The sequence below is a fragment of the Myotis nattereri genome (genome assembly GCF_964212035.1).
Source record: "Myotis nattereri genome assembly, chromosome: 8".
NCBI classification, from domain to species: Eukaryota; Metazoa; Chordata; class Mammalia; order Chiroptera; family Vespertilionidae; genus Myotis; species Myotis nattereri.
In genome coordinates, this window is record NC_138083.1 from 13,220,202 (window position 1) to 13,238,752 (window position 18,551).

General features: G+C 44.2%; 1 protein-coding gene and 1 long non-coding RNA gene across 2 annotated transcripts in view; one reads left to right on the plus strand and one right to left on the minus strand.

Annotated features, from left to right (window-relative positions):
• Positions 1–13,977: 13,977 nt before the first annotated feature.
• Positions 13,978–18,073, minus strand: LOC308523106. The gene is made up of 5 exons (XR_013996295.1): positions 17,544–18,073; positions 17,106–17,215; positions 15,010–15,149; positions 14,616–14,700; positions 13,978–14,108 (listed from the first exon to the last, which is right to left on the minus strand). It is a non-coding gene; the product is annotated as an uncharacterized lncRNA (long non-coding RNA).
• The window catches only part of ZNFX1 (zinc finger NFX1-type containing 1), a 29,090-nt gene continuing 28,371 nt past the window's right edge, over positions 17,833–18,551 (plus strand). The window contains exon 1 of the mRNA XM_081096780.1: positions 17,833–18,237. The gene's annotated coding sequence lies outside the window, so the exon portion shown is untranslated. The remainder of the gene's footprint in view (positions 18,238–18,551) is intronic.

An 18,551-nucleotide genomic window follows, 5' to 3' on the forward strand; every position in this document is an offset into this window, starting at 1 on the left:
GGCAAATAAACATAAGAAAAAAAAGATGCTCCGCCGAAACCGGTTTGGCTCAGTGGATAGAGCGTCGGCCTGCGGACTCAAGGGTCCCAGGTTCGATTCCGGTCAAGGGCATGTACCTGGGTTACGGGCACATCCCCAGTGGGAGATGTGCAGGAGGCAGCTGATCGATGTTTCTCTCTCATTGATGTTTCTAACTCTCTATCTCTCTCCCTTCCTCTCTGTAAAAAATCAATAAAATATATTTTAAAAAAAAGAAAAAAGAAAAAAAAAGATGCTCCACATCATACGTCGTCAGGAAAATGCAAAGTAAAATAATGAGATGCCACTACCCGTGTATTAGAACTGCCAAAATCTAGGTGAGGAGGCGGAGCAACCGGAACTCATACATTGTTGGTGGGAATGCAAAGTGGTGCGGCCACTTTGGAAGGCAGTTTGGCAGTTTCCTACAAACCTAAATACACTCTTACATTACAATCCAGTAATTGTGCTTCTGGGTATTTATCCACATGAGTTGAAAACTTATCTATAATAATAAAAGGGTAATATGCCAATTACCCTTTCCGGACATCCTTCCTGACAAAGCTGGGGCTGGAGGGAAGCCAGCCCAGGTCCCAGGTGCCTGGGGGAGGCTGGAGGAGGGAAGCCCGGGTCGGAGGGAAGCAGGTGCCAGCAGCCAGGGGAAGGAAGGCCTACTATTGCACGAATTTTCGTGCATCGGGCCTCTAGTGTCTATATAAAACCCTGCGCATGATGTTTATAATAGCTTTGTTCATAATTGCCCAAACTTGAAAGCAACCAAGATGCACCTAAGTGCATGGATAAAATGTGGTGCGTCCAGACAATGGAATATAATTCAGCACTAAAGAGGAATAACTTATCAAGCCATGAAAACACACGGAGGAATCTTAAATGCATGTTATGAAGTGAAAGAATCTAATCTGCAAAGGCTACACACTGTGCAATTCCACCTATAAAGCATTCTGGAAAAGTCAAAATCATGGAGACAGTAAAAAGATCAATGGTTTCCAGGGATTAAGGGGGAAGAAGGGATGAAAGTGGAGCACAGATTTTTAGGGCAGTGAAACTACGCTCTGTGATAATATAATGGTGCGTATATGTCATTATACATTGTCCAGACCCATTGAATGTACAACACTAGAGTGAACTTTAATGAAAACTATGGACTTTGAGTGAGAATGTGTCCATGTAGGTTCATCCGATTGTTAGAATGTTCCATTCTGGTGGAGGAGAGGGGATATATGGGAAGTCGGTACTTAATCCTCAATTTTACTGCGAATCTAAAACTGTTCTTAAAAATGAAGTCTATTTTTAAAAAGGAAGAAATGTATCACTCTTATAAATGCAAAGCGAATGATATTTTTATAAGTAAAAGAAGAAGGGAGGGAGGGTAGAAAGACAGAGGATCTCTATATTTGATTTATCAATGTTTTAACTACCAAGAAAGAGTAAAGAAGAGAGACAGAAAGAGGGAGAGAGAGAGAGAGAGAGAGAGAGAGAGAGAGAGAGAGAGAGAGAGAGAGAGAAAGGGAGAGACTCTATTGATGTAAGGGTCACGTAGGGGCAGACAGCCGCTCCTGACTAGGACATGTCCCTGAGCAGTCCCCATGACAAGGCCCAGCAGCCCCTGTGGGTTCCAGCCTCCTGCAGGTTCCAGCCTCCTTTATCTGCTTTCTCTCTGTTAGTCCAGGTTTGAAGCCGCCAAATAACTGGTGACCCAGTTCCCAGAAAAACCTCCCTGCTGTCCTTTTGTAAGGGCCCTGGGGGCTGTGGGGCTCTTGGCAGATGCCACAGCCGTGGGCACAAAGAGCTTATTCTCCTCTTAGCAGGGAGAGGGAGGCCCGTCAGAATGCAGAGAGCTGTCCAGCTGAGGTTGGGCACCACTCTCTCCGTGGGTCTGGGCTGCAGGGCACTGTTCTCTGGGTGGGGGCAGAAGGATGCAGGTCAGTCTCCCTTCACTGTTCAGGTCTCTGATATGTATTGCTGCTTAATAAACCAGCCCAGAACTTAGAGGTTTAAACAACGATTTATTATTATCCCTCATAGTCCTATGGGTTCACTGGGCTCAGCTGGTGGTTCTGGCTTGGGGCTCTCGCATGCAGTTACAGGCAGAAAGCAGCGGAGGCTGATGTCATCTCAAGGCTTCATTGGGCTGGACATCCAAAGTGGCCTCTTCGCTCACCTATCTGCTGCCCCAGCTGAGATGGCAGGAACAGCCAGGGACTAGCTGGCCATCTTTTTCTCTCCAGATAGTCTTTCCACATGGCTAGGTTGGGCTTCCTCACATCATGTCAGTCTCAGAGTAATCAAACATCTTCGGTGGCAGCAGGCTTACCCCAGAGCAGTGTTCCAAAAGTCAAGGTGAAAATTGCAGGGCTTCTTAGGACCTAGCTCAGAAGTCAGACACGTCACTTCTGTTGCTACATTCTATTGGTTACACAGGGCCAGCCCAGACTGAAGGGCTACTCAAGGATATGGTTCTTTGTAAAAAAATATTTTTTCATTGATTTCAGAGAGGAAGGAAGAGGGAGAGAGAGATAGAAACATCAATGATAAGAGAGAATCAGTGATCAGTTGTCTCCTGCATACCCCCCACTGGAAATTGAGCCCACACCCAGGCTTGTGCGCTTGACCAAAATTGAACCTGGGACCCTTCAGTCTGCAGGCCAGTGCTCTATCCACTGAGAGAAACCATCTGGGGCAAGGGTATGGTTCTTGAAGGGCCATCTTTGGAGGCCAGCCACACCTGAGTCTCTTTGAGTCTTCCTCAACTTCTGGCTTCAAATTAATGAAGTGCCTCCAAACTCAGACCTGGGTCTCTTCTCCCCCTGAGTGATCTCGGTCAGTCTAAAGATCTCTATGCTGACAATTCTCAAATTTACGTCTCCAGCTTGGACTTCTCTGAAATCTAGACTCCAATCTCCAACTGCTACTCAATATCTCTCCTTGGATGTCTCACAGAGACCACAGCGTTAGCAGCTCTAAAACCCCCTCCCACCCCCTCCTCTCAAGAACTTCACAAAAGGATTCATATGGATAGCTAACAATTGCACATAAAAGGATACTCAATATCATTAGTCACAAGAAAAATACAAGTTAAAATCACAGTGAGATACCACTACACATCCATTAGAGTGCCTACAATTAGAAAGACTGATCACAAGTGTTGGTGAGAATGTGGAGCAACAGGAACCCTCATTCGCTAGTGAGAGGGATACAAAATGTGGCAAACCAGTTGTAACCGGTTTGGCTCAGTGGATAGAGTGTCGGCCTGCAGACTGAAAGGTCCCAGGTTCGATTCCAGTCAAGGGCATGTGCCTTGGTTGCCGGCACATCCCCAGTGGGGGGTTTGCAGGAGGCAGCTGATCGATGTTTCTAACTCTCTATCCCTCTCCCTTCCTCCCTGTAAATAAATAAATATTAATAAAATATATATTTTTTAAAATGTGGCAAACCAGTTTCTCAAAAAGTTAAACACAGACATGACCCAGCTACTCCACGCCTGGGCATTTACCCAAGAAAAACTAAAACATTCGTCCCACAGAGACTCAGACACACAAATTTCCCAACAGCTTCATTTGCAATCACCAGAAACTGGAGACAACCTAAAAAGCTCATCAGTAAGTGAATGGATAAACAAATCGTGGTCCCTCCATACCAAGGGATACTACAAAGTAATAAAAAAGAACAAATTATTGATGCCTGAGACATCGGTGGATCTCAAAATCATTATATTGAGTCAAAGAAGCCAGCACCCACACCCAAAAAATGAGTACATACTGTCTAATTCCACTTATATACTGGTACATTATAGAAAGTGGAAACTAATTTATAGTGACAGAAATAGGTCAGTGGTGGAAGGGAAGGAAAGAGAGGGAATTCCAAAAGGGCTCAGGGATGGATGAAGGATTTGGGGGTGATGGGGATATTCACTATCGTAATTGTGGTGAAGGTTTAATGGGTGTATACATATGTCAAAACTAATGTAACTATACACCTTAAATATGTTCCGTATGATGTACTTCAATTATACCTCAATAAAGTTGGAAAAAATGAATCAAAAGAAAAAAAATCAAAGAACAACAACAACAAAAAAGACACATGTTTGGAAGAATACACACCAAACTGTTAACAGGGCATGGAAAGCAGGGCAGGATCTATCATCTATTACTGCAGCTTCCTAGTTTAAATTATTTACAAGCATATATTACTTTTGAGCTTAAGAGAAAGCACAATACCTTTTTTTTGCCCCCCAGCCTCTGCCCAGCCCTCAGGAGCTCTGTCACATGCCCCCAAACAGACCGGGTTGCTCTGCCAAACAAAGACACCTCCTGGATTTGAGCCAAAAATTTCTGGGGCAAATTCTTATCCGGAGACAATGACAACTGTCCTCCTTCAGAACAGGGACTTTATTTACACCTTATGTCTACATTCTAGTCTGGGGCCCACAGTCAGGGAGGGGATGATTGCCCAGGAAGATAATGGACTCATTAATCTCTACCCAAGACTGGACTCCCCTTGCCAACTTCCCATCTGGGTAATTAAACCAGCTGGCAGCCCCATATCAGCCTTCAGGGCGTCTGCAGGGCCAAGGGACAGGGCACCTCTGGAAGGCACACTTGGCTTCTCCAGAGGGGCCATTTCCTAGGTGACTTTAGGACAAGCAAGCTGAGCCCAGACTGGGGTCTTGATTTGGCTAGACCCAAGACTCAGGCAAACATGGACCTCTTGGCACGACAGGGAGGGGGTTGGGAAGAGCTGTCTGTCTGAGCTTCTGCATTGTGTGGTTGCCCATGTGTGTGCTCTTATTTTTCCTAACCTCACCCTAAACCTTGGTTCTTGAGTGTCTCAGGAGTTGGCTACCCTGCAGCTCATCCACCTCTCCCCACAGCTCTCTTTCTTCCTTGATAACAGCACCAAGATGTTTCAGGGGAGTGCCACCTCCCACTGCGCCCAGACGGTAAATTTTTTTGACGCCTGATTCAGTGGAAGGTGGTGCCTGCTCACCTGCTATAGGAGCATCCATGTGATGAAGCATAAGTAGCTGAAATTGGAGATTTCACTTGAACTTAAACTTTTTGGTGTGAAGAATTAACTTGGCACAAGAATTAACTAGCCAGTTTGGCTCAGTGGGTAGAGCATCAGCCTGTGGACTGAAGGGTTCCAGGTTCAATTCTGGTCAAGGGTACATGCCTGGGTTGTGGGCTTGACCCCTGTGTGGGGCATGCAAGAGGCAGCCGATCAATGATTCTCTCTCATCATTGATGCTCTCTTCTCCCTCTCCTTCTTCCTTCCTCTCTGAAATCAAAAATATATATTTTTTAAAAAGAATTAATTGGCAACATGCAGCTTCTCTTTTAAATTTTATATATTTTTTATATTTATGTATTTATTTACTATTCCCATTCCCCCTACCCCCTCCCCTTTGGCAGCAATCAACTCATTCTCTATATCTATGGATCTGTTCCTGTCTTGTTAAGTTTTGTTTTTTTTTAGATTCCACATGTGAGATCATACAGTATTTGCCTTTCTCTGTCTGACTTATTTCACTCAGCATAATGCCCTCTAGGTCCATCCATATTATTGCAAATGGCAAGATTTTGTTCTTTTTTATTGCTGAATAATATTCCACTGTATATGTATACCACATCTTCTTTATCCATTCATCTATTGATGGACATCTAAGTTGCTTACATAACATGACTATTACTAGTAATGCTGTAAGGTAAATCTTGATAGGTAGGGCTTAATCCTCACTACCACGCAGAGCATGGTTTAGCAGCAGCATCCCCGGGGAGCTTGTTGGAAATGCTTGAATCTCAGACCCCACCCAGCTTCTTGAACCAGAATCTTCATTTCAACAAGAGCTCTGGTGATTTGAATACACTCATTCTCAATCCTGGCTGGACACTAGAAGCTCCTGGAGAGTTTTTTCTAATACCAATGCCTGGGATCCTCTGCTGATATTTTGATTCAATTGCTCTGAAATATGATCTGGACAGCAGTATTTTTTTTTTTTTTACAGTATAACATATATTTAGTAAAGTGCCCTAGCTTTAGATGGATAGCTTGGTATTTTTTACACCTATGTAACCAGCACCCAGATAATAACAGAGACCATTTATAGCACCCCAGAAAGTTCACTCTTGACCCTTCAAAATAGGGTGTCCAGGAATAAGGGGTTTTTCCAGGACATGGGACCTTCAGTACTAAAACCGAGGTCATCCAACACCGATTTTTGATAAAACCTCTCAGCAAGGTGGGAATAGAAGGATCATTCCTCAACATAATAAAAGCCATATATGACAAACCCACAGCCAACATCATACTCAGTGGATAAAAACTAACACCATTTCCCCTAAGAACAGGAACAAGACAGGGATGCCCACTCTCACCACTCCTGTTCGACATAGTACTAAAGGTATTAGCCATTGCAATTAGACAAGAAGAAATAAAAGGCATCAAAATTGGAAAAGAAGTAGTAAAACTGTCCTTATTTGTACATGACATGATATTATATATAAAAAACCCTAAAGACTCCATCAAAAAAACTATTAGACTTAATAAATGAATTTGGCAATGTAGCAGGATACAAAATTAACACCAAGAAATCTATGGCATTTCTATACACCAATAGTGAACTTACAGAGAGACTAAAAAAACAATCCCATTTACCATCGCACCAAAAAAATTACGCTACCTAGGAATAAACTTAACTAAAGAGGTAAAAGACCTCTACTCAGAAAACAAGAGGATGTTGAAAACCGAGATAGCGGAAGACATAAACAGACAGAAGAACATACCATGATCTTGGATTGGTAGAATCAACATCATTAAAATGTCCATACTACCGCCGAAACCGGTTTGGCTCAGTGGATAGAGCGTCAGCCTGCGGACTGAAGGGTCCCAGGTTCGATTCCGATCAGGGGCATGTACCTTGGCTGCGGGCACATGCAGTAGGAGATGTGCAGGAGGCAGCTGATCGATGTTTCTCTCTCATTGATGTTTCTAACTATCTCTCTCCCTTCCTCTCTGTAAAAAATCAATAAAATATATTTTAAAAAAAATGTCCATACTACCCAAAGCAATCTATAAATTCAACACACTTCCCATTAAAATACCAACGGCATATTTCACAGACCTAGAACGAACTCTCCAAAAATTCATTTGGAATAAAAAAAGACCCCGAATAGCTGCAGTGATCCTGAGAAAGAACAAAGTAGGTGGGATCTCAATACCAGATATCAAGCTGTATTACAAAGCCACTGTTCTCAAAATTGCCTGGTACTGGCACAAGAACAGACATATAGATCAATGGAATAGAATAGAGAGCCCAGAAATCGACCCAAACCAACATGCTCAATTAATATTTGACAAAGGAGACAAGAACATACAATGGAGCCAAGATAGTCTCTTTAATAAATGGTGTTGGGAAAATTGGACAGATACATGCAAGAAAATGAAACTAGACCACCAACTTACACCATACACAAAAATAAAGTCAAAATGGATAAAGGACTTAAATGTACGATGGGAAATCATAAAAATACTAGAAGAATCCAAAGGCAACAAAATCCCAGACATATGCCGAAGCAATTTCTTCACCGATACAGCTCCTAGGGCATTGGAAACTAAAGAGAAAATAAACAAATGGGACTACATCAAAACAAAAAGCTTCTGCACAGCAAAAGAAACCATCAACAAAACAACAAGAAAGCCCACTGCATGGGAGAACATATTTGCCAATGTTATCACCGATAAGGGTTTAATCTCCAACATTTATAGGGAACTCATACAACTTAACAAAAGGAAGATAAACAATCCAATCAAAAAATGGGCAAAGGACCTAAATAGACACTTTTCAAAAGAGGACATTCAGAAAGCCAAGAGACATATGAAAACATGCTCCAAGTCACTAATCATCCGAGAAATGCAAATCAAAACGACAATGAGGTACCATCTCATACCTGTCAGACTGGCTATCATCAACAAATCAACAAACAAGTGCTGGAGAGGATGTGGAGAAAAAGGAATACTCGTGCACTGCTGGTGGGAATGCAGACTGGTGCAGCCACTATGGGAGACAGTATGGAGTTTCCTCAAAAAACTAAAAATGGAACTCCCATTTGACCCCGTGATCCCACTTCTAGGAATATATCCCAAGAAACCAGAAACACCAATCAGAAAGGATATATGCACCCATATGTTCATAGCAGCACAATTCACCATAGCTAAGATCTGGAAACACCTAAGTGCCCATCAGTAGATGAATGGATTAGAAAACTGTGGTACATCCACACGATGGAATACTATGCTGCTGTAAAAAAGAAGGAATTCTTACCATTTGCAACAGCATGGATGGAACTGGAGAGCATTATGCTAAGTGAAATAAGCCAGTCAATGAAGGAAAAATACCACATGATCTCACTCATTTATGGATAATAAAGACCATTATAAACTTATGAACAAAAGTAGATACAGAGGCAGAGCAGCCTCAAACAGACTGTCAAACTACAGCGGGAAGGCCAGGGAGGGTTGGGGGGCAGGAGGGGAGGGTAAGAGATCAACCGAAGGACTTGTATGCATGCATATAAGCATAACCAATGGCATAAGACACTGGGGGGTAAGGGAGGCCAGGGGATTGTCAAGGGCGGGGAAAAAAAGGAGACATATGTAATACTCTTTGTAATACTTTAAGCAATAAAACAATAAATAATAATAATAATAATAAAATAAAACCGAGGTCACCCTGCTTCAAGGTCTACACTCCAGCCCACCTCCAGGTAAACACTATGCCAATTTCTATCTATTGGTAATTTTAAGAGTTGTCCAGCCAAAACCGGTTTGGCTCAGTGGATAGAGCGTCGGCTTGCGGACTGAAAGGTCCCAGGTTCGATTCCGGTCAAGGGCATGTACCTGGGTTGCGGGCACATCCCCAGTGGGAGATGTGCAGGAGGCAGCTGATCGATGTTTCTCTCTCATCGATGTTTCTAACTCTCTATCTCTCTCCCTTCCTCTCTGTAAAAAATCAATAAAATATATTAAAAAAAAAAAAAGAGTTGTCCAGATGACTCTAAAGGGTGGACCACAGTGTGTATCAGAATCACCCATCTGGAGGCCTCGTGAAAATAGCTGAGCCTCACCCCTAGGCTTTCTAATTCAGTAGATCTGGGGTGGAGCCCAAAAATTTACATTTCTAACAAGTTTCCCAGGTGCTGCTGGTGCTGCTTGTCCGTCTTCTTCACTCTGTATCTTAAATAATGCCTTTGTATCTTAAATAATGTTTTTAAAAATATATTTTTATTGATTTCAGAGAGGAAGGGAGAGGGAGAGAGAGATAGAAACATCAATAATGAGAAAGAATCATTGATTGGCTGCCTCCTGCACGCCCCACACTGGGGATCGAGCTCGCAAACCCAGGCATGTGCCCTGACCGGGAAATCAACCCGTGATCTCCTGGTTCAAAGGTTGATGCTCAACCACTGAGCCATGCTGGCCAGGCTTAAATAATGTTGTTGTTTTTAAAAATATATTTTATGGATTTTTTACAGAGAGGAAGGGAGAGGGATAGAGAGTTAGAAACATCAATGAGAGAGAAACATCGATCAGCTGCCTCCTGCATACCCCCCATTGGGGATGTGCCCGCAACCAAGGTACATACCCTTTACTGGAATCGAAACTGGGACCCTTGAGTCCGCAGGCCGACACTCTATCCACTGAGCCAAACTGGTTAGGGCTTAAATAATGTTTTTTAAGGACAGAACTAACTCAGTAGGCAATCAGTATCTGTGTGATTTCTTGTGCAGCTAGCCATAGTCATAAAAAAAAGACAGGTGCCTGATAGAACTGGAATTTTCTTAGCTGCTTTTGGACACCATCCAAACCCAGCCTGGCACCCTTGGACACACAGGAAAATGTTATTTTCACCATTTCCTGTCAAATGTCCAGCTCGCTCCATTGGTAAATGATGAAGGTCAGGGTGAATCCTGGTTCCTGGCCCTCTCTGCATGGTTAACTTTCCAGCTCAATTTCCCTCCCAGCAGAGAGTCTGGGAATTGGAGCCCCTATGAGCTATAGACAAGGAAAATTCTTCCTAGTTGGAAGGCACTGTAACCTAATCTTAGAGTGATATTCCATCACTTTTGCCATATATATATATTTTTTTTACTTTTGCCATATTCTATTCATTAGAATCAAGTCACACTCAAGAGGAAGGGATTAGCCCTAGCTAGGTAGCTCAGTTAAGTACAGCATTGTCCTGATACACCAAGGTTACAGGTTCAATCTCCCGTTAGGGCACATACCAGAAGCAACCAACGACTGCATAAATAAGTGGAACAAATCTCTCTCTCTCAAATCAATAAATACACTTAAAAAAAAAAAAAAAGAAAGGAGGGATCCAGCCACCGTGGCTCAGTGGTTGAGCATCGACCTATGAACCAGGAGGTCCCGGTTCAATTCCCAGTCAGAGCACATGTCCAGGTTGTGGGCTCAGTCCCCAGTGTGGGGCATGCGGGGGGCAGATGGTCAGTGACTCTCTCTCTTCGATGGACTCTCTTCGATGTTTCTCTCTCTCCCTCCCTGAAATCAATAAAAATACATTTTTTAAAAAAAAAGAGAGAGGAGGGGATTAGAAAAGAATGTGACTACCAAGAGGCAAGGATCATTGGGAATTAATGTAGAAGCTGCCTAGCATGCCACATTTTGCACCCAGAGCTAAGAACTGCAAAATCCATCCTATATAATAAAAGCCTAATATGTTAAGTGTCGGGTCGTCCATTCAACCAATCAAAGCATAATATGCTAATGATATGCTAAGGTCACTCAACTGCTCACTATGACATGCACTGACCACTAGGGGGCAGACGCTCCAACTGGTAGGTTAACTTGCTGCTGGGGTCTGGCCAATCAGGACTGAGCGAGAAGGGCCAGACATGCCCTGGAGCCCTCCCGCAGTCCCTCTCCAGCTGGCCAACCTCCTGTGTCCCTGGCCCCAATCATGCACCAGTGGGGTCCCTCAGCCTGGCCTGCACCCTCTCACAATCCAGGATACCTTGGGAGATGTCAGAGAGCCAGTTTTGGCCCCATCCCGCAGGCATAAAAGGCTAATATGCAAATCGACCGAACAGTGAAATGACCAGTCTCTATGATGTGCACTGACCACCAGGGGGCTGATGCTCAATGCAGGAGCTGCCCCCTGGTGGTCAGTACACTCCCACAGGGGGAGCGCTGCTCAGCCAGAAGCTGGGCTCACAACTGGCAAGCGCAGCAGCAGTAGCAGGAACCTCTCACGCCTCCGTGGCAGTGCTAAGGATGCCTGAGTGCCGACATAGGCCCGCTGGACTAAGCCATCAGTTGGACATTCCTTGAGGGCTCCCAGACTGCAAGAGGGTGCAGGCCAGGCTGAGCGGCCCCCCCCGCACCAAGTGCACAAATTTTGTGCATCAGGCCTCTAGTTTTATAATAAAAGCAACTACTGTTATTAAGTCTTTAAGTGCCAGAGGTTTACATATATTGTTGCATACAGTTCTTACAACAACCCTATGAACTAAGTACAATTAGCATTATCCCATTTTTCTATTAGAAAATAGGCACAAAGAAGTTACGTAACTTTTCCAAGTCACCCAGCTAGTAAATGCCAGAGCCAGGAACACTAATATTTGCACAGGACTTGAGAATTACAAACCAGTTTCTTTTATCCTCCCAACGCTGTGCGTTAGAGATCCTGTTACCTTTCTACCCATAAGAAAACTAAACCTTGGAAATAAAGATAGATTATTTTGTGAGTATTTGCCACATTCTAGCCATCTTTTTAGTGATTTACATTCATTGCCTGACTTTACACTACTGCTAAACTACCAGGCGCTACTATTTAGAGATTTAGGATAAAAAATTATTTAAACAATCCAGTGCTCCTATAGGGATGGTTTCTTTAGCATCTTCTTTAGGTTAGGCGCATCTCACCCAAACTCTTTTGCATCAAGCGTTATTAAGAGCTTGGGATTTGGCATCAGATAATGTATTGCTTGGACAAATAATATTAGGCTGAGGCCTTTTCTCTGACCTCAGCTGAGTTCCATCACTGGCCAGCTTTTCCAATAATCAGCAAATTAGAAGATTTTCACTTGGGAGAACTTCTCAACCTAGGTTTTCATTTGCTTAATTAGGGACTCAGCATATGGAAGATTTAAAAGGGGGAAGGGAGGCAGGAGAAAAAAAACACGCAACTATTTTAAATGGATCTAAAAAGAAAGAGAACTCAATCTTTTCACTTTTTCTAGATTTTAAAAAAAGCCCTAGTGGCAGCACCCTATGGTTAAATAAGCTTGACATTAAATTGCCAACTCCAGCCCTAACCGGTTTGGCTCAGTGGACAGAGCGTCGGCCTGCGGACTGGAGGGTCCCGGGTTCGATTCCGGTCAGGGGCATGTGCCTGGGCTGCGGGCACATCCCCAGTGGGGGGCGTGCAGGAGGCAGCCAACTGATGCTTCTCTCTCATCGATGTTTCTAGCTCTCTATCCTTCTTCCTTCCTCTCTGTAAAAAAATCAATAAAATATATATTTTAAAAAAAATTGCCAACTCCAATAATCATTCTATTTTGCTAATATCTTTGGTGGCCATTAAGTGATTGTCCATTTGGTAGTTTTTTTCTGAGCATCTTTATTGAGATTTCATGCCATATATATGTATGTATATATATATTTGTTAAAACATATTTCTTTATTGATTTCGGAGAAATAAACATCAATGATGAGAGAGTATCATTGATTGGCTGCCTCCTGCACGCCCCCTACTGAGGATTGAGTCCAGTGAGTTGTTATGCAACCAATTTCCTGAACTTTCTGGTAAAATTGAAACTCTACCCATTGAAGTCTCCATTTTCTCATTCCATCCCCACTCCTGGGGCAACCACCTATTTTTAACTTCGTTTCTAGGAGTTTGACTACTCTAGGTTATCTCATATAAGTGGAATCATACTTTCTTTTGTGACTGGCTGACTTTAAGGATATCTTTAAGACTATCCAAGTCTTAGCACGGAATCATACTTTAGAACATATATATAAAATGCGACAATAACCCCCCTTCCCCACAAAAAAAACCTCATGCTATTACTTTCCAGTGGTTCTCAAACTTCCTAATGCCGCGACTCTTTATATAGTTCATGTTGTGGTGACCCCCAATTTCATTGTTACAACTTGAACATAATTAAAGCAGTGATTAATCACAAAAACAAATGTTTTCCAATGGTCTTAGGCGACCCCCCGCGAAGGGGTCGCAAACCACTGCTTTATACACACACACACACACACCCTATAGTTCTGGCTATCTCCCATAATGTTCCCCACCATTGTAAGTTTTGCCTTTTCCAGAATGTCATGGTAATGAGTATGCAAGCATTTGAGACTGGCTTCCTCCCTCAGGATGTGTTTGCAATGTATCAAGTTGTCCCATGTAACCAGTTCATTCCTATATACAGATGAAGACAGCCATTACTAATTGAATGCTTAACCCAGGGGTGGGCAAACTTTTTGACTCGAGGGCCACAATGGGTTCTTAAACTGGACCGGATGGCCAGAACAAAAGCATGGATAGAGTGTGTGAACTAATATAAATTCAAAGTAAACATCATTACATAAAAGGGTATGGTCATTTTTTTTCAATAGTTTTATTCATTTCAAATGGGCCGGACGCAGGCCATAGTTTGCCTACGGCTGGCGTAACCCATGCCAAGTGCTACACTAAGCATTCTGAGATCTCATTTGATCCTCACAGTACAAGAGTAAGGGAATCTCATACCCACTTTATAGATGAATTTCTATAAATACTGAAAACTTAAATGCCTGCATAAATGTACAGGTGTGGGATTTGCCTCCTATCACTGTGCTTGAAGACTGTAGAGATTTGGTCACTACCCTTATTCAGTGTTTCTTAAACCCCAGTGACCAAATCCAAGAGCATTTTGATTTAAAAAACTTTTTATTTTCCTTCTCCAGATAGGAAGCCTACAAAATTTATTACATTTTATCAGGAAAATACAGGGTCAGTCTTCCCCAAGAGGCCTTGTATTTCAAACTCCATGGGCCAGAAACTAGAAAAAAAGAGAGATTACAATCAGTAGTTAATTCTGAAGTGCTACTTATGTGGGATTTAGGAGTATCTGATTAAAACTCTAGGAATCAGATGGAACAGACGTACAATTACTGACGATTCCTATCTCTTGAGATGACCTGTCTCTTCTGCACCTCAATGAAGTCTATATTGTAACTATGTCAAAATGTTCAACCTCAGAGACATGTAATACATGGCAAAAACTGCAGACAGCAAACATTTTATATTTAATGAGTGATCATTGATAAAGGGGGTGTTACTGTTTGAAAATGGGGACAGGAGGCAGACATTCTTGTCTTAAAAGACCTAGTAGTACCAATAGGTCAATAGTCTTCTGAGGACTTTATTCTCCACTCTTGTTTTATATGCCCAACTTGAAACTGGGTCCCCAGGTTAGTCCCAAGTGAGCAAACTCAACACTCCTCTACAATGAGCACATTTAATAGTCATTTCATTAGGGGGTTGATACCATTTGCAGAAACCTCACCTGCTACTGGACAGACTGAACCAAGCCAAGGAGAAGATCCAACTATAATCAATCTTTCTGACCAATGGCACACAGGGTTCCTGACCTGCATGAAGTTAAAAGATGAAACAAATATAAATAACCTGGATATGCAGCGGGAAAAACAAAAAACACTCCATAGAGCCCAATCCCCACTTAAAAAAACCACACCCACATATAGAAAGTAGTCTGGAAAACTGGGCTATAAGTTCTCAGGCCAATGCATCAGACAAAAACTGGCAAATAGTTTAGTTAGATCAACAGGGTCGATCTGATGGGGAAAAAAGTTATGTCATCAGCTGCAATGGCCATAGTTGAGCCACAGAAAAGAGCAAAGGGGATAGCGGTAGCCATTGAAAAGGAAAGCAGTTACTACCTCCTCCATTCTCCGAACTCTATGTCTATTCAGCCATGTGAGCAGGGGCATTTAGGAGAAATGTCATGTCACTTCAATCATTTCCCCACGCCTGGATTTATCTTGATCCACTCAAAGTCTGCTTTCTGCCAACAGTAAACCTGGGGAAAAACATGGAACATGAGGGCCACCAACCAACTAAATGCCCAAGGAAGCGGGGGATTAAAGAGCTGCTCAAACTGGCATATCAGATAAAACTGGCTTAGAGAAGTTGTATCACCACGGTCGATCTGCCGGGGAAAAAAGTTCAGTCATCATATATGCCAGTAGCAAGCTCTGGGACTCCACAGAAAGCCCTGAACCAGGAATAAGATTTTGTTGGTTTACTTCTGCACTTAAAAAATTCATGCAATATTTGAGCACGTGTCCTATTTGTTGGAAATAAGAAAACAGCAGCTAAGATAAACATACCTTCTGAACTTATTATTTGATACAGGCCTGTGTGGCTGGTAAGAGCTGGCTTTTGTGCACAGGGTTTTGACAAAGTGTCATGTCAGGATGTTACATTTTAATGCAAGGTGCTATCACTAAAAACCTGGGAACATCAAGGTTTAAGAAAAACATGTTCCGCCAGTACCGGTTTAGCTCAGTGTATAAAGCTTCGGCCTGCGGACTCAAGGGTCCCCGGTTCGATTCCGGTCAAGGGCATGTACCTTGGTTGCGGGCACATCCCCGGTGGGGGGCGTGCAGGAGGCAGCTGATCCATGTTTCTCTCTCATGGATGTTTCTGGCTCTCTATCCCTCTCCCTTCCTCTCTGTAAGAAATCAATAAAATATATATTAAAAAAAAAAAAAAAGAAAGAAAAACATGTTCCGAAGAAGTCCTGGCCTTAGGGGTGTCAATCCTGGACTCAAGAGTTAAGCACATGGGAATTGGTGGCCGGTTGATTCCTGGTCAGGGAACATGCTCAGGATGCAGACTCAATCCTCACTAGGGGGCGTGCAGGAGGCAGCCAACTTCCCCCTCTCAAAAATCAATAAACATTTAAAAAAATAATCCCTCACTGTTAGCTTGTTACCCAAATACCATCTCTATGGGCTGTTCTTGTGTTTCTGCATTTAGCCTTTGTTCAATCCTAGAGATTTGTCATTTCATTTAACTCAAACTCAACGATTTTCAACCGGTCTGCCCAAGGAATTTCTAAGATAGGTTCCATTCCGTCAAGGGCACATGCCCGGGTTGCAGGCTTGACCCCCAGTAGGGGGCGTGCAGGAAGCAACCGATCAATGAGTCTCTCATCACTGATGTTTCTATCTCTCTATCCTGCTCCCTTCCTCTGATATCGGTTAAAAAAAAAAGACAAGAGCAAAAAACAATAGCTGTCCTGTGTGACTGAATCAAAATTACATCTATTTTGTTAAAATAACAAAAAATATTTTTTGATGTGCCGCAAAATTTTAAGAACTAGTTTATGTGTGCCACCAAGATAAAAAAGCTTGAAAATCGCTGCACTAATGTATAAAGCTGAAAAACTGCCAATCTCAATCCACTGAGATTTTGCTTCCCGGCATACCTTTGGCTCAAACTCAAATGCTCTAGAGCAGTGGTTCTCAACCTTCCTAATGCAGTTCCTCATGTTGTGGTGACCCCCAACCATAAAATTATTTTCGTTGGTACTTCCTAACTGTAATTTTGCTACTGTTATGAATTGTAATGTAAGTATCTGATATGCAGGATGTATTTTCATTGTTACAAATTGAACATAATTAAAGTATAGTGATTAATTACAAAGACAATATGCAATTATGTGTTTTCCGATGGTCTTAGGCGACCCCTGTGAAAGGGTCTTTCGACCCCCAAAGGAGGGACCGCGACCCACAGGTTGAGAACCGCTGCTCTAGAGTTTTGTTACCGCAACTTTAAATCTGTTTCTTCATCAACACAGGTCTTACAGATTTTTAGGATTATAATAAAGCATTCAGAGCCCTTTATAGAATACCTAATACACGCTGAGTACAAATTAGCTTTGCTTAATTCATTTCCCAGTTCCGCTAGCAAAGGAAGCAGCTCCCGAGAGCACGTGGTTCCTCCAGCAGGCCAGGGGACAAATGCTTACCCCAGGGGTCAGGAGGCCAAAGGTTCTCGATGTCTACACGGGGTTCCTTTGGAGACCGCGCAACGACCCTTTCCTTCAAGATCCATTCTGTACCTTTGGATCACGCTAACCTGCGAGACAACAGAGAAAGGGCATCAGTCGCCATCTTCCCACGGTAGAAAAAGAACATGGCCGGGCCTCTTGAGGCCGGTGTATCAGAACCAACTGGCAAATATTCAAAGACATCAACATGGTCGATTAGATGGGGAAAAAAGTAAAGTCATCATTTTCACCAGCCAAGGAATCCTCAGGTCCGTGCGTGGGTCTTTCCAGCTCTAAGTGATCTCACCCACGGCCCTAGGCCTATTAGGATCAGGGCAAGAAGGAGCCACGAGCAGGGGAGATGGAAAGGGAAAGGGAGGAACGGAGATATCGAAGGGAAAACAGATCTCAACTCACCACACACAGTAATAACCCCGAATTCCCGAGGCGGGATGACATCGGATGAGGATGACGCATGGGACCAAAGCTGCTGGATAGAAGGCAAGGTGGATGCAAAAGAACGTACAAGGCTGGGAATCTCTCTTATATAACCAGAGGGGGCTTTCTTGCGCCTGCGCACTGGCGCCGATGTGCTTCCGGTTCCCGGCGCAGCATGGGAAATGTAGTCTCCGACTATACCTAATGGTAGTCCAGGCCGCTCTAGCTCCGCCCTCTTCCCCATACACATTGGACCGCCCGGGCTCTTACGCCTCGCCGCCATGTCGCGCCTCAAGCGCATTAAGAAGCCGCTGGGTTCCCCCCTTTTTCGCGGCCGGCTGAGGCTTTCAGAGGCCTGGTGCACTGTTAACCCGCCCCCCGCCGTCTCCTCCCCTCAGCCGCGCCCGGCCCAGGCGCGGCGGGGAGCTGAGGCGACGCCCGCCCGCCCCTGCTGTGCCTGAGGGCGGGGGAGCGGGCAGTGCCAGAGCCGCTCCAACTCCTCCTTCTCCTGGTCCTCGCGTCAGCCCGCCCGGCCTCCCCCTTCCTCCACCCCGTGTTTGTGAGGAAAGGAAACCGAAAGCGCAGCGCCGGGCGGAGTCGCAGACCTGCCGGGGTCCGAACTCCAGCACCAGACCGCGGCGGCGGCGGCGGCGAGAAGGACGCGCTGTAGCGGGTGAGTGACCCCTGACCCGCGACCCGCGGCGCCCGCCTGGGCCACCCCGCCGCCGCCTCAGACCCTGGCGCCCCCGTTTCCCTTCTCAGCTCCTGTCACTTCCCTGATCCCCTTCCTTGCCGCCCCTGTCACTTCCATCACCCTCCTCAGCGCCCCCATCTTCCACCTCAGAGTCCCTGTCCCTTCTCCTCAGCTTCCCCGTCACCTCCATCCCCCGCCTCAGCCCCACGTTGGTCCCCAGTCACCTCCTCTGCCCCCAGCGCCTCCATTAACCACCCAGTGCCCTCTGTCACTGCCTCCCACCCCCATCTCAG